Genomic DNA, 23020 nt, shown 5'->3' with positions numbered 1-23020 from the left:
TGGAGATTTTTGATGACTGTTTCAATCTCCTTACTGGTTATGGGTCTGTTCAGGCTTTCTATTTCTTCCTGGTTCAGTTGTGGTAGTTTATATGTCTCTAGGAATGCATCCATTTCTTCCAGATTGTCAAATTTGTTGGCGTAGAGTTGCTCATAGTATGTTCTTATAATTGTCTGTATTTCTTTGGTGTTCGTTGTGATCTCTCCTCTTTCATTCATGATTTTATTTATTTGGGTCCTCTCTCTTTTCTTTTTGATAAGTCTGGCCAGGGGTTTATCAATCTTATTAATTCTTTCAAAGAACCAGCTCCTAGTTTCGTTGATTTGTTCTATTGTTTTTTTGGTTTCTATTTCATTGATTTCTGCTCTGATCTTTATGATTTCTCTTCTCCTGCTGGGTTTAGGGTTTCTTTCTTGTTCTTTCTCCAGCTCCTTTAGGTGTAGGGTTAGGTTGTGTACCTGAGACCTTTCTTGTTTCTTGAGAAAGGCTTGTACCGCTATATATTTTCCTCTCAGGACTGCCTTTGTTGTGTCCCACAGATTCTGAACTGTTGTGTTTTCATTATCATTTGTTTCCATAATTTTTTTCAATTCTTCTTTGATTTCCTGGTTGACCCATTCATTCTTTAGAAGGATGCTGTTTAGTCTCCATGTATTTGGGTTCTTTCCAAATTTCCTCTTGTTATTGAGTTCTAGCTTTAGAGCATTGTGGTCTGAAAATATGCAGGGAATGATCCCAATCTTTTGATACCGGTTGAGACTTGATTTAGGACCAAGAATGTGATCTATTCTGGAGAACGTTCCATGTGCACTAGAGAAGAATGTGTATTCTGTTGCTTTGGGATGAAATGTTCTGAATATATCTGTGATGTCCATCTGGTCCAGTGTGTCATTTAAGGCCTTGATTTCCTTGTTGATCTTTTGCTTGGATGATCTGTCCATTTCAGTGAGGGGAGTGTTAAAATCCCCTACTATGATTGTATTCTTGTCGATGTGTTTCTTTGATTTTGTTATTAATTGGTTTATATAGTTGGCTGCTCCCACGTTAGGGGCATAGATATTTAAAATTGTTAGATCTTCTTGTTGGACAGTTCCTTTGAGTATGATATAGTGTCCTTCCTCATCTCTTATTATAATCTTTGGCTTAAAATCTAATTGATCTGATATAAGGATTGCCACTCCTGCTTTCTTCTGATGTCCATTAGCATGGTAAATTCTTTTCCACCCCCTCACTTTAAACCTGGAGGTGTCTTCGGGTGTAAGATGAGTTTCTTGTAGGCAACATATAGATGGTTTTTGTTTTTTGATCCATTCTGATACCCTGTGTCTTTTGATTGGGGCATTTAGCCCATTAACATTCAGGGTAAGTATTGAGAGATATGAATTTAGTGCCATTGTATTGCCTGTAAGGTGACTGTTATTGTATATTGTCTCTGTTTCTTTCTGATCTACTACTTTTAGGGTCTCTCTTTGCTTAGAGGACCCCTTTCAATATTTCCTGTAGAGCTGGTTTGGTATTTGCAAATTCTTTCAGTTTTTGTTTGTCCTGGAAGCTTTTAATCTCTCCGTCTATTTTCAATGATAGCCTAGCTGGATATAGTATTCTTGGCTGCATGTTTTTCTCATTTAGTACTCTGAATATATCATGCCAGCTCTTTCTGGCCTGCCAGGTCTCTGTGGATAAGTCTGCTGCCAATCTAATATTTTTACCATTGTACGTTACAGACTTCTTTTCCCGGGCTGCTTTCAGGATCTTTTCTTTGTCACTAAGACTTGTCAATTTTACTATTAGGTGACGGGGTGTAGACCTATTCTTATTGATTTTGAAGGGGGTTCTCTGAACCTCCTGGATTTTGATGCTTGTTCCCTTTGCCATATTGGGGAAATTCTCTCCAATAATTCTCTCCAATATACCTTCTGCTCCCCTCTCTGTTTCCTCTTCTTCTGGAATCCCAATTATTCTAATGTTGTTTCGTCTTATGGTGTCACTTATCTCTCGAATTCTCCCCTCGTGGTCCAGTAGCTGTTTGTCCCTCTTTTGCTCAGCTTCTTTATTCTCTGTCATTTGGTCTTCTATATCGCTAATTCTTTCTTCTGCCTCATTTATCCTAGCAGTGAGAGCCTCCATTTTTGATTGCACCTCATTAATAGCTTTTTTGATTTCAACTTGGTTAGATTTTAGTTCTTTTATTTCTCCAGAAAGGGCTTTTATATCTCCCGAGAGGGTTGCTTTAATATCTTCCATGCCTTTTTCAAGCCCGGCTAGAACCTTGAGAATCATCATTCTGAACTCTATATCTGACATATTACCAATGTCTGTATTGATTAGGTCCCTAGCCTTTGGTACTGCCTCTTGTTCTTTTTTTTGTTGTGAATTTTTCCGCCTTGTCATTTTGTCCAGATAAGAGTTTATGAAGGAGCAAGTAAAATACTAAAAGGGTGGCAACAACCCCAGGAAAATATGCTTTAGCCAAATCAGAAGAGATCCTGAATTGTGAGGGGGGAGAAAGGGGATAAAAAGGGGCTCAGAAAGAAAGAAAAAAAAAAACTATTAAAAAAAGAAAGCCGATAAAGAAATAAATATAAAAAGAGGAAAAAATATATATATATTAGATAAACTATTTAAAAAACGTTAAAAAAAAGAAAATGGTAAAAGTTAAAAAAAAATTAGCAGAAGAAGAGAAAAAGAAAAAAAAATTGAAAAAGAAAAAAAAATTAAATTAACTGCAAGGCTAAAAAATCATGGGGAGAAAGCCATGAGTTCCGTGCTTTGCTTTCTTCTCCTCTGGAATTCCGCCGTTCTCCTTGGTAGGTGAACTTGGTCCTGGCTGGGTTTCCCGTAGATCTTCTGGGGGAGGGGCCCGTTGTAGTGACTCTCAAGCGTCTTTGCCCCAGGCGGAGTTGCACCGCCCTTACCCTGGGCCGCGCCGAGTCATCCGCTCGGGTTCGCTTTCAGGAGCTTTTGTTCCCTGAGCGCTTTCCATAGAGTCCGGAGGACGGGAATGAAGATGGCGGCCTCCTGGTCTCCGGCCCGGAGGAGCCGAGAGCCCGGGGCCCCACTCCTCAGTGCGCCCTCAGAGAACAGCGCCAAATGACTCTCGTCACCCTGGCCTCCGGCCGCGCTCCGAGCTGACCGAGCCTGCGACCGGTTCAAGGCAACCCCGAGCTGAGAGTCACTCCTCGGCTCTGTCTCTGCAGCCGGCTTCCCCGTTCTAATACCGGTAAGCTCTGCGACACTGAGACACCCCCGATCCTTCTGCGACCCTGTGGGACCTGAGGCCGCGCTTACCCCGCCTGGGCTTCACCCCAGTTAAGCCTCTGGAGCTATGTCCCTCAGCAGAACAGACTTTTAAAAGTCCTGATTTTGCTCCGTTGCTCCGCCGCTCGCCGGGAGCCGGCCCCTCCCCCCGCGGTCTATCTTCCCGTCGCTTTGGATTCACTTCTCCGCCAGTCCTACCTTGCAGAAAGTGGTTGATTTTCTGTTTCTGGAATTGCTGTTCTTCTTCTCTTCAATCTCCCGTTGGATTTGTAGGTGTTTGCAATCTTTAGATAAGCTATTTAGCTGATCTCCCGCTACCCGAAGTAGTCTCAGCCTGCTACTTCTCCGCCATCTTGACTCCTCCCCCCAAATATTTGTTTCTAATTGTGCATCTGATTGTCTCTTAGAACAGTGTTCAACTGGCCGAGATTTTACACTGGTAATAAGGAAGAACAGATATGATTTCTGCTTCGCACTCCTCTTCTTTGAACCTCTGTTAGTAACCTAAGAGTTGAGGTAATCACGCCAGCTCTAACACATTCACAAGGTTTTTTTTGTTTTTGTTTTTTGATCTTTTTTTTAAAGATTTTTTTATAAATATAATTTTTTATAAGTATAAATATTATTAAATAAATAAAGATTATTTATTTAACAGACAGAGATCACAAGTAGGCAGAGAGGCAGGCAGAGAGAGAGGAAGGGAAGCAGGTTCTCTGCTGAGCAAAGAGCCCAATGCGGGGCTCGATCCCAGGACCCTGAGATCATGACATGAGCGGAAGGCAGAGGCTTTAACCCACTGAGACTCACAGGTGCCCCACACATATTCACAAGGTTATTCTGAGAGGCAAAGACACATCAAGGTCCTCTGTAAGATTATGATGGGATCACAATAATTAACAAAAAGGAATGACAATCGAGTCCTGTCATATCTTAGTATGAGGGAAAGCACAGAATAATTTTATTTACTTGTTTCTACTCTACTATACTGTCTAAAACTATTTGGTGCTATAGTAAATGGAATCAATTCCCTAATTTCCCTTTCTATATTCCTATATTTTCATTGTTAGTGTATAGGAAAGCAACTGATTTCTGTACATTGATTTTGTATCCTGCCACATTACCGAATTGCTGAGTTCTAGTAGTTTGGGGGTGGAGTCTTTTGGGTTTTCTGTATTAAAGTATCAATGTCATCTGTAAAGAGAGAGAGTTTGACTTCTTCATCGCCAATTTGAATACCTTTTATTTCTTTATTTTTTTTTATTTTTATTTTTATTTCTTTTTTTGCTGTTGCTAGGACTTCTAGTACTATGTTGAACAAGAGGGATGAGAGTGGGCATCCTTGTCATGTTCTTGATTTCAAAGGGAAGGCTGTCAGCTTTTCCCCATTGAGGATTATATTCACTGTGGGTTTTTCATAGTTAGATTTTATGAAGTTGAGGAATGTTCCCTCTATACCTATACTTTGAATCGTTTTAATCAGGAACAGACACTGTATCTTGTCAAATGCTTTTTCTGCATCAATTGAGAGGACCATGTGGTTCTTCTCTCTTCTCTAACTGATTTGTTCTATCACATTGATTAATTTGCAAATGTTGAACTACCCCTGCATCCCATGGATAAATCCCACCTGGTCATGATGGATAATCTTTTTAATGTGCTGTTGGATCCTATTAGCTAGGATCTTGTTGAGAATCTTGGCATCTGTATTCATCAGGGATATTGGTCTGAAATTCTCCTTTTTGGTGGGGTCTTTGCCTGGTTTGGGGATCAGGGTAATACTGGCTTCATAAAGAGTCTGGAAGTTTTCCTTCTGCTTCTATTTTTTTTTAAGGTTTTTTATTTATTTGACAGATCACAAGTAGGCAGAGAGGCAGGCAGAGAGGGGAAAGCAGGCTCCCCACCGAGCAGAGAACCCAATGCGGGGCTCGATCCCAGGACCCTGAGATCATGACCTGAGCCAAAGGCAGAGGCTTAACCCACTGAGCCACCCAGGCCACCCCTGTTTCTATTTTTTGAAACAGCTTCAGGAGAATGGGTATTATTTCTTCTTTGAGTGTTTGGCAAAATTCTCCAGGGAATCCGTCAGGTCCTGGGCTCTTGTTTTTTGAGAGGTTTTTGGATCACTGCTTCAATCTCATTACTAGATATTGGTCTATTCAGGGTATCAATTTCTTCCTGATTCAGTTTTGGAAGTTTATAGTTTTCCAGGAATGCATCCATTTTTTTCTAGGTTGCTTAACTTATTGACATATAACTGCTAATAATAATTTCTGATGATTGTTTCTATTTCCTTGGTGTTAGTCATGATCTCTCCCTTTTCATCCATAATTTTATTAATTTGGGTCCTCTCTCTTTTCTTTTGGATTAGTTTGGCCTATGGTTTATTGATCTTATTGATTCTTTCAAAAAAAAAAAAAAAAAAACCAGCTTCTAGTTTTGTTGATGTGTTCTGCTGTATCTCTAGTTTCTATCTCATTGATCTCTGCTCTAATCTTGATTATTTCCCTTCTTGTGTGTGGGGTTGGCCTAATTTGTTGCTGATTCTCCAATTCCTAGGTATAAAGAGAGCTGGTACATTCTGGATTTTTCAATTTTTTTGAGGGAGGCTTGGATGGCTATGTATTTTTCCCTTAGGACTGCCTTTGCTGAATCCCATAGGTTTTGGACCAAAGTGTCTTCATTCTCACTGGTTTCCATGAATTCTTTAAGTTCTTCTTTGATTTCCTGGTTGATCCAAACATTCCTAAACAAGGTGGTCTTTAGCTTCCAAGTGTTTGAATTCCTTCCAAACTTTGTCTTGTGGTTGAGTTCCAGTTTCAAAGCATTGTGGTCTAAGAATATGCAGGGAATAATCTTAATCTTTTGGTATTGGTTGAACCCTGATTTGTGACCCAGTATGTGGTTTATTTTGGAGAAAGTTCCATGTGCACTTGAGAAGAATGAGTATTCTGTTGTCTTAGGGTGGAATGTTCTGTATATATCTATGGTGTATATCTGGTCCAATGGGTCATTCATTGCTCTTGTTTCTTTATTGATTTTCTACTTGGATGATCTATTACCAAGAGTGGCATGTTAAGATCCCCTACTATTAATGTATTCATATCAATATGACTCTTTATCTTGACTAACAGTTGTCTTATGTAGTTGGCTGCTCCCATATTGGGGGCATAAATATTTATAATTGTTAAATCTTCTTGGTGGATAGACCTTTTAAGAATGATGTAGTGTCCTTCTTTATCTCTGACTACAGTCTTTAGTTTAAAATCTAATTTATCAGATACGAGAATTGCTACCCATTGGCATGAAAGATCTCCATCCCTTCACTTTCAGTCTGGATGTATCCCTAAGTTCCAAATGGGTCTCTTGTAGACAACATATGGACGGATCCTGTTGTTTTATCCAATCTGCAACCCTGTGCCATTTTATGGGAGCATTTAGGCCGTTCACATTGAGAGTGATTATGAAAAGATACATTTTTATTGACGTCATGTTGCCTGTGAAGTCCTTGTTTCTGTAGATTGTCTCTGTAAATTTCTGTTCTATGGCACTCTTGGGTTCCTTCTTCTCTTATAGTACTCCCCCTTAGTATTTCTTGTAGTGCCAACTTGGTGGTCACATACTCTTATACCTTTCCAGTCTTGGAAGCTCTTTATCTCTCCATTCATTTTGAATGTCAGCCTTGCTGGATAAAATATTTTTGGCTGCATGTTCTTCTCATTTAATGTCCTGAATATGTCTTGCTAGCCCTTTCTGGCTTGCCAGGTTTCTGTGGATAGGTCTGATGTTATTCTGATGCACTTTCCTCTGTAGGTAAGGAATCTCTTCCCCCTAGCTGCTCTCAAGAGCTCCTGTCTAAAATTATGATTCACCAGTTTAATAATCAGGAGTCTTGAGGTCTTTCTAGATTCTATGATCTTGGGGAGAGTCTTTCTGCCTCTAGGACATGAATGCTGGTTCCACTATAGCACCAAGAACCATAAGATACCTGGGAATAAACCTAACTAAAGAGGTAAAGGATCTGTACTCAAGGAACTACAAAACATTTATGAAAGAAATTAAAGAAGACACGAAAAGATGGAAGACCATTCCATGCTCATGGATCTGAAGAATAAACATTGTTAAAATGTCTACACTGCCTGGAGCAATTTATACTTTCAATGCCATCATGATCAAAATTCCACTGGCATTTTTCAAAAAGCTGAACAGACAATCCTAAAATTTGTATGGAACCAGAAGAGACCCTGCATTGCTAAGGAAATGTTGAAAAAAAAAAAAAAACTGGAGGCATCACATTGCCTGATTTCAAGCTTTACTGCAAAAATATGATCGCCAAGACAGCATGGTACTGGCACAAAAACAGACATGTAGACCAGTGGAACAGAGTAGAGAACCCGGATATGGACCCTCAACTCTATGGTCAAGTAATCTTTGACAAAGCCGGAAAAAAATATACAGTGGAAAAAAGACAGTCTCTTCAGTAAATGGTGCTGGAAAAAAGACAGTCTCTTCAGTAAATGGTGCTGGGATAATTGGACAGCTACACGTAGAAGAATGAAACTTGACCATTCTCTTATACCATACATAAAGATAAACTCAAAATGGATAAAACACCTCAATGTGAGGCAGGAGTCTATCAAAATCTTAGAGGAGAACATAGGTGGTAATCTCTTTGATTAGTTTTATGACATGAAAGATATTCGCAAATGACACTACATACAAAGGGCTGATATCCAAGATCTATAAAGAACTCCTCAAACTCAACACACACAAAACAGATAATCACATCAAAAAGTGGGCAGAAGACATGAACAGATACTTCTCCAAAGAAGACTTACAAATGGCTAACAGACACATGAAAAAATGTTCATCATCATTAGCCATCAGGAAAATTCAAATCAAAACCACATTGAGATACCACCTTATACCATTTAGAACAGCCAAAATTAACAAGATAGTTAACAACATGTGTTGAAGAGGATGTGGAGAAAGGGGAACCCTCTGACACTGTTGGTGGGAATGCAAGTTGGTGCAGTCACTTTGGAAAACAGTGTGGAGATTCCTTAAGAAATTAAAAATAGAGCTTCCCTATGATCCTGCAATTGCACTACTGGGTATTTACCCCAAAGATACAGATGTAGTGAAAAGAAGGGCCATCTGTACCCCCATGTTCATAGCAGCAATGGCCACAGTCGCCAAACTGTGGAAAGAACCAAGATGCCCTTCAACGGATGAATGGATAAAGAGGATATGGTCCATATATACAATGGAGTATTATGCCTCCATCAGCAAGGATGAATACCCAACTTTTGTATCAACATGGACAGGACTGGAAGAGATTATGTTGAGTCAAATAAGTCAAGCACAGAGAATCAAGTATCATATGGTTTCACTTACTTGTGGAGCGTAAGGAATAACACAGAGGACATTGGGAGATGGAGTGGAGAAGTGAGTTGGGGAAATTGGAGGGAGAGACAAACCATGGGAGACTGTGGACTCTGAGAAACAAACTGAGGGTTTTGGAGGGGAGGGGGGCTGGGGGGTTGGGTATGCCTGGTGGTGGGTATTATGGAGGGCATGTGTTGCATGGAGCACTGGGTGTGGTGCATAGATGATGAGTGCTGGAACACTGAAGAGAAATAAAATAAAATAAAATAAAATAAAATGGAAAAAAAATAAAACTATTTGAATGACTTTTACTAAAAGGTCCAAATTAAGGGCGCCTGGATGGCTCAGTGGGTTAGGCAAAGGGCCTCTGCCTTTGGCTCAGGTCATGGTCCCAGAGTTCTGGGATCTCTCTGCTCAGCAGGGAGCCTGCTTCCCCTCCCCCACCTCTGCCTGCCTCTGCTTACTCGTGATCTCCGCCTGTCAAATAAATAAATAAAATCTTAAAAAAAAATTTAAAAGGTCCAAATTAAAAACAAACAAACAACAACAAAAAAAAACACAAAGCAAAAACAACTAGAAAAATCTCTTGCATGGCAGGATTGGGATCAGGGAAGGGAGAATATGGATGTCTTAGGAAGGCATCAGAGGTCACACAATGTATGTGTATTCTTAAAACCCTTTTATGTGATTAATTTGTCTTTAACAAAATGAAAGTTATATCTTATCTGGGTTATAATAGAGATTATTTTTATGATCACCAGCCTGAGATACTTCTTCCTTGTATCTACTTCAGAAGGAAGGAGTGACGAAAGAAGGAAGGGAGGGCAGGAAGAAGGGAGGAAGGAAGGGAAAGAGGAATGGGAGGGAAGGAGAAATAAGCTCAGGTCCCTGAGGACTGGGGCTGGTTAAGCAATGGTCTTGATTTCTTCTCTGGCTTAACGCCAGAGAGAAGCATCTCTCAATCAGTGCTTTGGACACTAGGGATTCAGCAGTGAATAAACCAGGCACAAAACCATGCTTTTATGGGGCACACGTTCTTAGTCTTTAATAGGTAAGTTAGTGTCAATTTGGGTGAATTTTGTTCCTGATATTATATGGTAGTGCATTTTCCTAGTAGCAAATATTTTAAAATCATTCTCCTCTTCTAAAAATAACATGATGTTGGGGCACCTGGGTGACTCAGATGGTTAAGCATCTACCTTAGGCTCAGGTCATGATCCCAGGCTCCTGGGATCGAGCCCCACATAGGGCTCCCTGCTCAGTGGGTACTCTGCTTCTCCCTCTTCTTCTGCCTCTCCCCCTGCTTGTGCTCTCCTCTCTCTCTGTCTCTGCATCTCTCTCAAATGAATAAATAAAATCTTTAAAAAAATAAAAATAAACATGATGTAAATCATGTAATAGAACAAAGAAAATTGTTACCTAGTTTTTGTAATTTCATAAATGAAATGTTTATTGTATTATGATGTTCCTCACAAGAGTTCATTTAGTTTTTTTCCCCCTATCAATAAAAGGGTAGAATTTTATTTTTTGAGTTTTATTTTTTTTGGAACTTGATATCAAATCTTATCAATAGTACATTTTGCACAATCCTTGTATTCCTTTCTGATTGTATTCATTGAACTGCAATATTTTTTCCACAAAAGTGGTCAGGCATAATATTCATAAGATTATAAAATAAGAGCCCACTAGCTGGTGGACTTTTTATGTTATATAAATGTTTTATGTTATATAAATTTTATGTTATATAAGTATTTCCCTCTCTATAAACACTAAGTTAATGGTACTTTCTCTTTTAGAACTCACCAGATCTTGGCCACAGTCACTTTCTCTCTTCAAATCTCTGTGCCAGTTTTTGCCCTCATTACTCTGCATGTGAGTGCTCTGGATACTTTTATAGCTGTACTATATGAACATGCTGTTATATTGCCAAATAAAACAGAAACATTCATGGGGTGCCTGGTGGCTCAGCCAGTTAAATATCTGACTCTTGATTTCAGCTTAGGTCATGAGAATGAGCCCTGTGTTGGGGCTCTGTGCTCAGTGGGGAGTCTGCTTGAGATTTTCTCTCTCTCTCTGCCCCTTTCCCCATAAATAAGTAAATAAACAAAATCTGAAAGAACACAGAAACTCTTGTGTTTCAGTACAACGACCTGCTCCTTATGAATAAGAATATAGATTTCTAGAGGGAGTGATTACTCAGGCAGCTGGGTAGGTATTCTTTTTATTTCTGCTAATCAGAATTTATGGGATGGAAAGAAGAGCTAGTAAAAGATTGGAGTGTTGAATTGTCTATGTTACATATGAAGAAGTAATTTTGATTTCACTCATTTTGAACAGAATGCTCAAATTATTGTGACTCCAGAAGATGTACTTAATGGGTGGAAATTTACCAGGGAAACCACTCTTTCTTATCTGGAGGATATCCTGGGACCCCAAATGAATTGCATTCCATGTCAAGACTCCCACAGATATTTTAACTATACTCATTGTTTGTGTAAAAATGCTATAATTCTCTACAATGTGCATGTTCACTACAGCAAAATGATGAATCCTGAATTATGACATATGTGGCATATGGTATTGTTATATTTATCTTGGCATTTGTTTAAAAAATTTGTGCTTATGGTTCTTTGAGAGAATTAATAAGATTGATAAACCCCTTGCCAGACTTATGAAAAAGAAAAGAGAAAGGACCCAAATAAATAAAAAATAAATAAAATAATGAATAAAGGGGGAGAGATCACAACCAGTATCAAATAAATACTAACAATTATAAGAACATATTGTGAGAACTACACACCAGCAAATTTGACAATCTGGAAGAAATGGATGCCTTCCTAGAGACGTATAAACTACCAAAACTGAACCAGGAAGAAATAGAAAACCTGAACAGACCCATAACCAGTAAGGAGATTGAAGCAGGCATCAAAAATCTCCCAACAAACAAGATCCCAGGGCCAGACAGCTTCCCAGGGGAATTCTACCAAACATTTAAAGAAGAATTAATTCCTATTCTCCTGAAACTGTTCCAAAAAATGGAATGGAGGGAAAACATCCAAACTCATTTTGTGAGGCAAGCATTACCTTGATCCCAAAACCAGACAAAGACCCCATCAAAAAAGAGAATTACAGACCAATACCCTTGATGAACACAGATGTGAAAATTCTCACCAAAATACTAGCCAATAGGATCCAACAGTACGTTAAAAGGATTATTCACCACAACCAAGTGGGATTTATTCCCGGGCTGCAAGACTGGTTCAACATCCACAAATCAATCAATGTGATACAATACATTAATAAAAGAAAGAACAAGAGCCATATGATACTCTCAATAGATGCTAAAAAAGCATTTGACAAAGTACAGAACCCTTTCTTGATGAAAATTCTTCACAGTGTAGGAATAGAGGGTACATACCTCAATATCATCAAAGCCATCTATGAAAAAAACCCACAGCAAATATCATTCTCAATGGAGAAAAACTAAGAGCTTGTCCATTAAGATCAGGAAGATGGCAGGGATATCCATTATCACCACTGCTATTCAACATAGTACTAGAAGTCCTAGCCTCAGCAATCAGACAACAAAAAGAAATAAAAGGCATCGAAATTGGCAAAGAAGTCAAACTCTCACTCTTTGGCATCCAAATTGGCAAAGAAGTCAAACTCTCACTCTTTGCAGATGATATGATACTTTATGTGGAAAACCCAAAAGACTCCACTCCAAATCTGTTAAAACTTATACAGGAATTCAGCAACATATCCGGATATAAAATCAATGCACAGAAATCAGTTGCATTTCTATACACTAACAACAAGACAGAAGAAAGAGAAATTAAGAAGTTGATCCCATTTAAAATGATGCCCCAAACCATAAGATACCTAGGAATAAACTTAACCAGAGAGGCAAAGAATCTGTACTCAGAAAACTATAAAGTACTCATGAAAGAAAATGAGGAAGACACAAAGAAATGGAAAAATGTTCCATGCTCATGGATTAGAAGAGCAAATATTGTGAAAATGTCTATGCTACCTAAAGTGATCAACACATTTAATGCAATCCCTATCAAAATCCTACCCATTTTTTTCAAAGAAATTGAACAAATAATCCTAAAATTTGTATGGAACCAGAAAAGACCTCAAATAGCCAGAGGAATGTTGAAAAAGAATGCCAAAGTTGGTGGCATCACAATTCCAGGCTTTAAGCTCTATTACAAAGCTGCCATCATCAAGACAGTATGGTACTAGCACAAAAACAGACACACAGATCAATGGAACAGAATAGAGAGCCCAGAAATAGACCCTCAACTCTATGGTCAGCTAATCTTTGACAAAGCAGGAAAGAATGTCCAATGGAAAAAAGTCTCTTCAATAAATGGTGTTGGGAAAATTGGACTGCCACATGCAGAAAAATGAAACTGGACCATTTCCTTACACCACACACAAAAATAGACCTCAAATGGATGAAAGGCCTCAATGTGAGAAAGGAATCCATCAAAATCCTTGAGGAGAACACAGGCAGCAACCTCTTCAACCTCAGCCTCGCTAAATTCTTCCTAGAAACATCACCAAAGGCAAGGGAAGCAAGGGCAAAAAGGAAATATTGGGACTTCATCAAGATCAAAAGCTTTTGCACAGCAAAGGAAATAGTCAATAAAACCAAAAGACAACTGACAGAATGGGAGAAGATATTTGCAAATGACATATCAGATAAATGGCTAGTATCCAAAATCTATAAAGAACTTATCAAACTCAACACCCAAAGAACAAATAATCCAATCAAGAAATGGGCAGAGGACATGAACAGACACTTCTGTAAAGAAGACATCCAGATGGCCAACAGATACATGAAAAAGTGCTCCACATCACTCGGTATCAGAGAAATACAAATCAAAACCACAATGAGATACCACCTCATGCCAGTCAGAATGGCTAAAATTAACAAGTCAGGAACAACAGGTGCTAGGGGGATGTAGAGAAAGGGGATCCCTCCTACACTGTTGGTGGGAATGCAAGCTGCTGCAGCCACTCTGAAAACAACATGGAGGTTCCTCAAACAGTTGAAAATAGAGCTAACCTACAACCCAGCAATAACACTACTGGGTATTTATCCTAAAGATACAAATGTAGTGATCTGAAGGGGCATGTGCACCCAGATGTTTATAGTAGCAATGTCCACAATAGCCAAACTATGGAAAGAGCCTAGATGTCCATCAACAGATAAATGGATAAAGCAGATATGGTATATATATAAATGGAATACTATGCAGCCATCAAAAGAAATGAAATCTTGCCATTTGCAATGACGTGGATGGAACTAGAGGGTATTATGCTGAGTGAAACAAGTCAATCAGAGAAAAACAATTATCATATGATCTCCCTTATGTGAGTAATTTGAGAGGCAAAGTGGGGGGTTTGGGGGGTAGGGAAGGAAACAATGAAACAAGATGGGATCAGGAGGGAGACAAGCCATAAGAGACTCTTAATCTCACAAAACAAACTGAGGGTTGTCAGGGGGTGGGAGGTATGGAGAAGGTGGTTGGGTTATGGGCATTGGGGAGGGTATGTGCTATGGTGAGTGCTGTGAATTGTGTAAGCCTGATGACTCACAGACCAGTACTCCTAGGGCTAATAATACATTATATGTTAAAAAACAAAAGAGGGGCGCCTGGGTGACTCAGTGGGTTAAAGCCTCTGCCTTCAGCTCAGGTCATGATCTCAGGGTCTTAGGATCGAGCCCCGCATTGGTCTCTTTCTGCTCAGCAGGGAACCTGCTTCCCTTCCTCTCTCTCTGCCTGCCTCTCTGCCTATTTGTGATCTCTGTCTGTCAAATGAATAAATAAAATCTTTAAAAAAAAAAAAAGAAAAAATTGTGCTTAGATACCATTTAACAATCATTTATGATTTAATAGCTTTATTAAACTTGGAGAAAATATGTGAACAAGATATTTTTGGCTAGGATTAGAAGCTAAGGGCAAGAGAATCTCATGAAGTCAAGTAGTAAATTAATTTCTGAAGTGGACAGTGGGTTGTGTTTGGGAAATATTCCAAGGTCTCCACTGAAAGTACCATACTTCAATCTCATGGAGCCTTTCTATTCTAAAATCTACTTCCTAGAAAGAAAGACCTCACTATGTCCATTCTTGTGAATCATAAGAGCTTGTGCTTTGAAACTTTGTGTTTTCTTTTGCTCATAGCGCTAGTTTTCCTGAGGAAAAATAATCTAGAAACTTTCTAATAATAAATATTTAATAAATGTAAGTGCATATTAGCACATACTCTCCTGTCATCCTCTCTTACTCTCTCATACTTGCATGCTTTTGCAATTTTTTTTTGTTTTGATGGAAGATTATGAATACCATACTTTTCCAAACATACCTGGTTATTCTGACATTTCTATAAGGGTTATTAGGAAACAGCTTTTCTTAGCTCTAGAGAGAACACAAAAAGGAAAATATTGGATGACGTGATAGTAGACAGCTAATTTTCCCATCCTTCTTGTCCCGAGTTGATCCTCTCTATGGCATTTGTAAATTTTCTTTTGTGCCTGAAGAGAGGTCAGTATCTGGATGGTCTTCCTGAATAGAAGTTTTGAAAATTGGGGCAACTCTTTTATTTTTTAACTTATGGTAGGATTGAGTTCTGGATTTCCGGTTAAAAATAATGTCGTAAATTTATGGAATAGTCAAAGATAACAGTAGCTATGGAAATTCGTGAAGGTTGGGGGAAAGGTTTTTACATATGGTTAGTAAAGAGCTCTGTTACAGCCCACAAAAGAAAGAAGGAATTTTGACAGAAAATGGGACTTGCATCATCTCCCAAGATAATCCACATTTAATTCACTTACCTTTTCATTTATTCATTCAGCCATTATTTATTGAGCACCTATGATGTGCCAGATACTATTCCAGAAATAGGAGATGTAGTGCTTAATAAAATGAAGCTTATGCCCCCTCCACCATGGCTTATGAATATTTAGTTGAGAGAAGATAGAGGTAAATAAATGCACTTATTATATAGAATGTCGTATGGTGATCCTAATAGATAGGTTTTAGATTTCAAGGTGACAGGATTTGTTGCCAGACTGTGGGAGGATGAGAGAAAGACAAGCATCAGGAGTGACTCCACTTTTTTTTTTTTTTTAAAGATTTTATTTATTTATTTGAGAGAGAGAGTGCGAGAGAGAGCATGAGAGGGGAGAAGGTCAGAGGGATATGCAGACTCCCCATAGAGCTGGGAACCCAATGTGCAACTCGATCCCAGGACTCCAGGATCATGACCTGAGCTGAAGGCAGTCCCCTAACCAACTGAGCCATCCAGGTGCCCATGACTCCCATTTTCGACTTGAGCAACCAGAGACATGGAATTGCCATTTAGAGATAGAGAGAGTCTGGGATACAAATTAGGAAACCAACATTGCACATCTTAAGTGAGAGCTTCCCTTTAGATGTCCAGGTGAAGGTTTCAACCTGGCAATTGCATACAAGTCTGGTATGAAAGGACAAAGTCAGGAATGGAGATGGAAAACCAAGAGTCTGAGCACATAGATGATTTTTTAGCACAGTGATGGTTGATCAATGGAGTAAATTACAGAACAGAAGAGATCTAAGGCTTGAGATCTAGGAAATTCCAATGTTTAGATTCAGGAGAGGTGAGGAAAAACCAGCAAAGGAGCATAAGAAGAGCTACCAGTGAAAAGGGGAAGAGAGAGTGGGGTCCGATAAGCAAGGTGAAGTGTTTCCAGGAAGAGGGCATAATTAACTGTATCACATGCTGCAGATATGTAGGATAAGATCAAGTAAGATGTGGAGATCATCATTGGTATGAGTAAGAGCTGTCAGGTGGGAAGCTGATTTGATTGCTTCAAGAGAGAATGAGAGAGGATGAGCTGGAAACAGCAAGATGGACAGCCCCTTCCAGGAGTTTTGCTATAAGAGGGAGCTGAGAAAATATTTAGAGGGGCATGTGGGTTCAAGAAAGGTTTTTAATTTCTTTTTTAAAGATGAGAAGTACTAAAGCATATTTGCATGTCGATGGAATGCTCCAGTGGCGAGAAGACAACCAGTGATGTAGGGGAGTGAATGAGGAATTGCCAGAGCAATAGTTACAATGTGGAAAAAATTCGTCAAGTTTAATTTGTGGCTTTTAATTATGTTCTTTTTCATGAATTGTTTTTATATTGACTTGTAAATTGACTTACACTTAGATTCTTGCTATTGTTTGTTTCTGAATGAAGTGAATAAAATACTTTTTTAGGTTAAAATGTCTTCTTAAAAATTGAGATGTAATTGATATATAACATTGTATAAGCTCAAGGCGTACATCATGTTGATTTGATACTAAATATTGTAATATGTTTACCACCACAGTGTTAGCTAACACTGCTGTCACTTCACATAATTATTATTTCTTTTTGGGGGTGAGAATAATTAAGATCTAGTCTCTTAGCAACTTTGAAGTTCATAATACGGTATCCTTAACTATAATCACTATGCTATGCATCAGATCTCCAGGACATATTTTATTTGTTAGTTGCAACTTTGTACCTTTAAACAGTATTCCCAATTCCTCCTTCCCCTGAGTCCCTGGTAATCACTATTCTATTCCTTTCTTTTATGAGTTCAGTGCTTTTCTAGATTCCTCATGTAAGTGATATCATACAGTATTTTTCTGTCTCTATCTTACTGAAATGCCTTAATTAAAATTTCATTTGGCTAGGTGGCTCAGTTGGTTAAGTGTCTGCTTTCGGCTCAGGTCATGATCCCAGGGTCGTGGGATTGAACCCCACCTTGGGCTCTCTGTTCAGGGGGAGCCTGCTTCTCCCTCTCTCTCTGCCTGCTGCTCCCCCTGCTTGTGTTCTCTCTCTCTGTCAAATAAATAAATAAAATCTTCTGTTTAAAGAGATTTTTTAAAAAGATTTTTCAAAAAAATCTTTTTAAAAAAGATTTTATTTATTTATTTAAGAGAGAGAATGAGAAAGAGAGAGAGCATGAGAGGGGGGAGGGTCAGAAGGAGAAGCAGACTCCCTGCAGAGCAAAGAGCCTAGTGCAGGACTTGATCCTGGGACTTCAGGATCATGACCTGAGCAGAAGGCAGTCGCTTAACCAACTGAGCCACCTAGGTACCCCTAAATAAAATCTTTTCAAAAACAGTGTATCTTTGTCAATCCTTAAAATGCTAGTAAATTTCAATTTCTTTTTAAAATTTTTATGTAGAAAATAAATGTAGAGAGAAATTTTAATAGTCTCATTCCCAAGCTTTGGCATTTCCTACTTTGCAGACCACTTTATTAAACTCTTGACCCTGATTATTATGTTAGACTAAGTTTTTCATGTTTACCTGCAAGGAATCAAGGAGAATTGAATAAAACATTCATTTTCAACAGCAACTTTGAAAGCTGAGTAGGGGTCTCTAAAATTATTTTGGATGGAACGTGGTAAAGATGGAGGTGGCATTCCTCATCTGGTTAACAGATACATAATGTGCAGAATAACTTGCACTATTCTTTGAATCCCTGATACCTAGAAACAAAAACGCTTCCTCAGCTTTCAAGGAGCTCATAGTTTTGGGGATTTATGTGAATGCATTTGGCTCCTAATTGGGGGGAAGGAGTAGGGATAAAGACACACACACACACACACACACACACACACACACAGAAGAGTGGGGGATTAATGGGGGATAGACAGAAACAAAGACAGAAAGAGAGAAACTGCATTTGCCCAGGTTTTCTTTGGAAATCTACTTCAGGTCACCAGATTCATACACTTCCTGTAGAGTTCCTGCTGTTGACTATAGCCAGATCACACATTCTTTCTCTTTCTCTCAAAAAAATTTATGAAAATGTTTCAGACACACAGAAATTATAAAGGATTGCATAACAATCACCTGTGTACCCATTGCCCAGTTTATGCAATGAAGCAGGCTCCCCCTTCTATTCCCTTCCAATCACATTCTCCTCCTTTCCCTGGTCCCTTCTCTGGATGAAATCGCTATTGTAAGATTTTTCTAGATCATTCTCATGATTTCCTGATAGTTTATTACATATATACATATTCCTACTTAGCACTATTTTGCATCTTTTTGAACTTTGTATATATGCATATTTATTGCACAGAAATAACATTTCTTATTTCTATATAAGAAATTGTGAGGTTAATCTATGTAAATAAGCATCACTTTAATTTCATGCATTTTCACTGATGTACAGTGTGCAGTTGTATCAATGTGCTAGTTATTAAGCTGTTGTCACTCAGCTCCAAACCCACACTTCTGCATTCTTCTGATGGTGCGCTAGGACTAGGCAAACCTGTTTCTCCTTTGCAACCTGGCTCCCTAATAGACTATGCCGATAGGGGCCACTAGACAAATACCAAAGGTTGGAAGAGAGGTGACAGGAATTTCTGGTTTGCTCACTTATCAGAATTAACCCATCCATCTGGTGGTTGTAGTTTGTTCTGGTAGCGGATGCTCCTAATTTTCACTTTGTTCCCATTCAGACAGAACATTCAGTGTCACTGCCTTCAGCAGCTATTGCCTCCTCCACAGATTAGAGTCCTAGGTCATTGGGGATCCTCTTCTCAGAATCTGGCTCTCAGCTCCAGCTGGAGAGCACACCCACCTTGGGGTGGAGCCCCAGCTCCAGGGGCTTCTCTGGAAGCTCCTAACCCCTAACAGCCTCTGTTCCCTCTGTTCACCAACACTGGGAGTGGTATTGGCTTTCAGCAATTGTTCTCTTTGTTACCCAAGGGTTGCTTTCATGTCCTTCATTCATCAAATACCTCTTTAACCGAATTCCTATGTTAAATTCTCTTAAGACAATTGGTGTGGATTCTGCTTTCCTGGTTGCATCTTGTCTGGTACATTGGTGAGAACAATATTCATGTGTCCTTTCTGTTATTGATGAATATGGTGAGCGTGGCTAGGCTGGCTGCCTTGAGATCTTGGGTAAACTCCATGAGGTAGTAACAATGTGGAGAGGAGGGCAGTGGTGGTTCCAGGCATCCTGTCAGGACCTCTCCCCAGCCAACAGTAAAAAAGCAAAGGGCCCATCATCTAACTTCCTCTGACCTGCCATATTCACTTCATAAGAACTGTGGAAACCAGGAACTTGGGATGCCCATCTGTGAGAACACAGGCTTTGTGGCCACATGGAAGCTGGTGCTTGTATGATTTCTTAGTAACAAGCTGAACCAAGAAGCAGCATTAGCGGACTCTGAGTCATCATTTTTGATGGACTTTGTCCCTGGACCTTTTCCTGTGGTTTAGCCTGTTCAACAGATGCTTAGGTTTTCTAGTTTTGGGTTATTTACTTATTACAGTTATTATTACTATTAATTCCTATTATAAATGATGTTTCTTTGAATATCCTTGCATATGTCTCTTCAAACTCAAGTCAAAGAATTTTTTGGATGTCTACTATATGTCAGGCAAGGCTTGAGCTGGATAGTGATAATGAATAGCGCAAAAGTTCTATTTCTTAAGGATCACAGTCTAGAAGAGGAGACAGAGCATTGTTATCATCAAATCATTCATTACCATGGTAATCAAATTTGGACACTTAGAAAATGCCTCACATTGTGCTAAGTATTTTCAAACATCTCATTTAACACTGTATTAAAAGTCATAGAATGTAGGTGCCTGGGTGGCTCAGTTGGTTAAGTGACTGCCTTTGGCTCAGGTCATGACCCTGGAGTCCTGGGATTGAGTCCCGCATCAGGCTCTCTGCTCAGTGGGGAGTCTGCTTCTCCCTCTGACCCTCCCATTTCATGCTCTCTCTCTCTTCCTCTCTCTCTCTCTCATTCTCTTTCTCTCAAATAAATAAATAAAATATTTTAAAAAATCACCTTTAAAAAAAAAGCCATAGAATGATAATGCTATGATCAATATAAGGGCCAGGAATGGGTCCATTTTACCTTGGAAAACAACAAGGATCCCAGGGGCCAGCTGGGTAAATCAGTCAGGGACTTCTAGGTAGACTTAGTCATGTGTACAAAGATGTGGAAGTATAGCATGCTATAAAAGAGTCCAATATATTGGGGTGGTGGTGGGGAGGAGAGGAGTAGAGGAGTAAAGGAGGAAGGGGAAGGAGAAACAATAAAAATAAGAAGCAAGGGCCAGATCATTGACGCACAAAGGAAGTTCTGAAACTAACAAAAAGACACGTTGAAGGATTTTAGAATATAATATTATGACAAATTAAAGAGTTTTTAAAAATAACTTTGATAGTGGTTTGGAGGATAGAGTAGATGGAAGTAGAAAGGGAAATTCTAAATGCGCGTGACCATAGAAGAGACAGTTTTCCTCAGGATAGTGGTGGCAGAACAGCCCTTGGGGACATGCTTGAGGAACAGCAAGGAAACCAATACAACTGGAGCCACATGAACGTGGTGGAAATTACCAGGAGTTGATGTTAGAAGGAGCAGGAGGCTGGATCATAGTGAGGCTTGTAAGCATTGCAAGAACTTGGCTTTTTACTCTGAATGAAGTGGGATGCCATTGAAAGATTTTGGGCAGAGGAGTCACACAGTTTTATATTTTAATAGGTTCATTCTGATTGCTGTTGAGCAAAAGTGGAAGAAGTGGTACCAAAACCAGGCAGGAGGGCACTGGAGTAATCCAAGACAGAGATGATGGTGGCTTGGACCAGGACTGCAGTAGCAAAAGGTCTCCTGACTGAGCATGTGTAGAGGAAGAGACAAAGAGAGAAATAAGTATAACTCCAAGGGCTTGGGCTGAAAATCTAGAGGACTAAAAGCCATTAACTGAGATCTGAAATCCAGGTTGTAGAAGAACTTGAACAATGTCAGCTTTTCCCAAATTTCAGCTAATCATGTCATTATGTCATGATCTCCATGATTTTTGCATTAACCATACACTATTTATTACTTACTTGGTATTGAGATTGATGGACATCTTTCATGTTGCCTCATCCTAAACTCTACAATCTATGAGTTTATGAATCATAAATTCTCTTCATTCTCCAAAAGGTTTTATTTATTTGTGAGAGAGAGAGAGAGTGAGCTCAAGCAGGAGGAGGGGTTGGGCAGAGGGAGAAGCAGACTCTTCACTGAACAGAGAGGTTAATGTGGGACTTGATCCGAAGACCCCAGGATCATGACCTGAGCCAAAGGCAGAAACTTAACTGACTGAGCCACTCAGGCACCTCCCCCCAACCTTAAAAGATTTTATTTATGAGTCATAAATTTTCTAATAAACATGGTATCTATAACTGTTTTTAAAAATATTTTATTTTATTTATTTTATTTTAGGAGAGGGAGAATGAGATAGGCGACAGAGACAGAGCGAGCAGGGGGAGGAGCAGAGGAAGAGGGAAAAGCAGACTCCATGCTGAGCACGAGCCCAACTTGGGCTCCATCTCATGACAAGGAGATCAAGATCTGAGTCAAAATCAAGAGTTGGTTGCTTAACTGACCTAGCCACCCAGGTGTCCAAATCTGTAACTATTAAAAGTATTTATCTGTATATCTTGCAAAATCAACTTGCTTACCCCTCATGAGGCATGGACCACATTTGTAGAATTAATGTTTTATTTTTTTATTTTTAAAAAAAATTAAAAAAAATTTTTTAAATTTATTTGACAGAGATCACAAGTAGGCAGAGAGACAGGCAGAGAGAGAGGAGGAAGCAGGCTCCCTGCTGAGCAGAGAGCCCAATGTGGGTTCGATTCCAGGACCCTGGGATCATGACCTGAGCCAAAGGCAGAGGCTTTAACACACTGAGCCACCCAGGTGCTGCTTTTTTAAAATTAAAAAAAAATTTTTTATTAGAATTAATGTTTTAAACAATAGAAAATCACTGACTCTTTTGGAGTCTAAATGACATAACAGGAGCTGGACTTTAGAGAAAATTCATTTGGTGGCTATGGTGGAATGAACAACTTCGGCCATTGTGGCACATAGGGAGACAAATTTAAAGCAGAATATGGCTTAGCATAATAAATCAGAACACGAAGAGATGTTTAAAAGAAATTTTATGATGAGTTAGATGTGGGAGCAAAGGGAGAAGATAATGTCAGAGACTTGGGTTAAATAAATGACAACTATATCTAATATCTTAAACATGTTTAGCTTTTTAGAGGCACAAGGAAACCATCTCCTGAAAATGAGATTTTGGGTGACGTAGTAGTACAAGTGTTTAGGGATGAGGACTTCACTTAAAAATGGGCAGGTTCTATAAAGATGAAGAAATTGTATGACCCAAAGCCTAGCTTCTTGGTTTTCAGCACACGAACACTACAGCATTAGTCAGGTTCTGGAGAGACCCAGACACTCAACTCAGTGGACACTCATTGTTACTGACCATGTTATAATCTGTGTTTTACAAAACGGACAAATGCAGTCTACATTTCAGACTA

Source organism: Lutra lutra, chromosome 6, assembly GCF_902655055.1.
Source record: "Lutra lutra chromosome 6, mLutLut1.2, whole genome shotgun sequence".
Classification (NCBI taxonomy): Eukaryota; Metazoa; Chordata; class Mammalia; order Carnivora; family Mustelidae; genus Lutra; species Lutra lutra.
The sequence above is the reverse complement of the archived record's forward strand: the minus strand, read 5'-3'. Positions refer to the sequence as shown.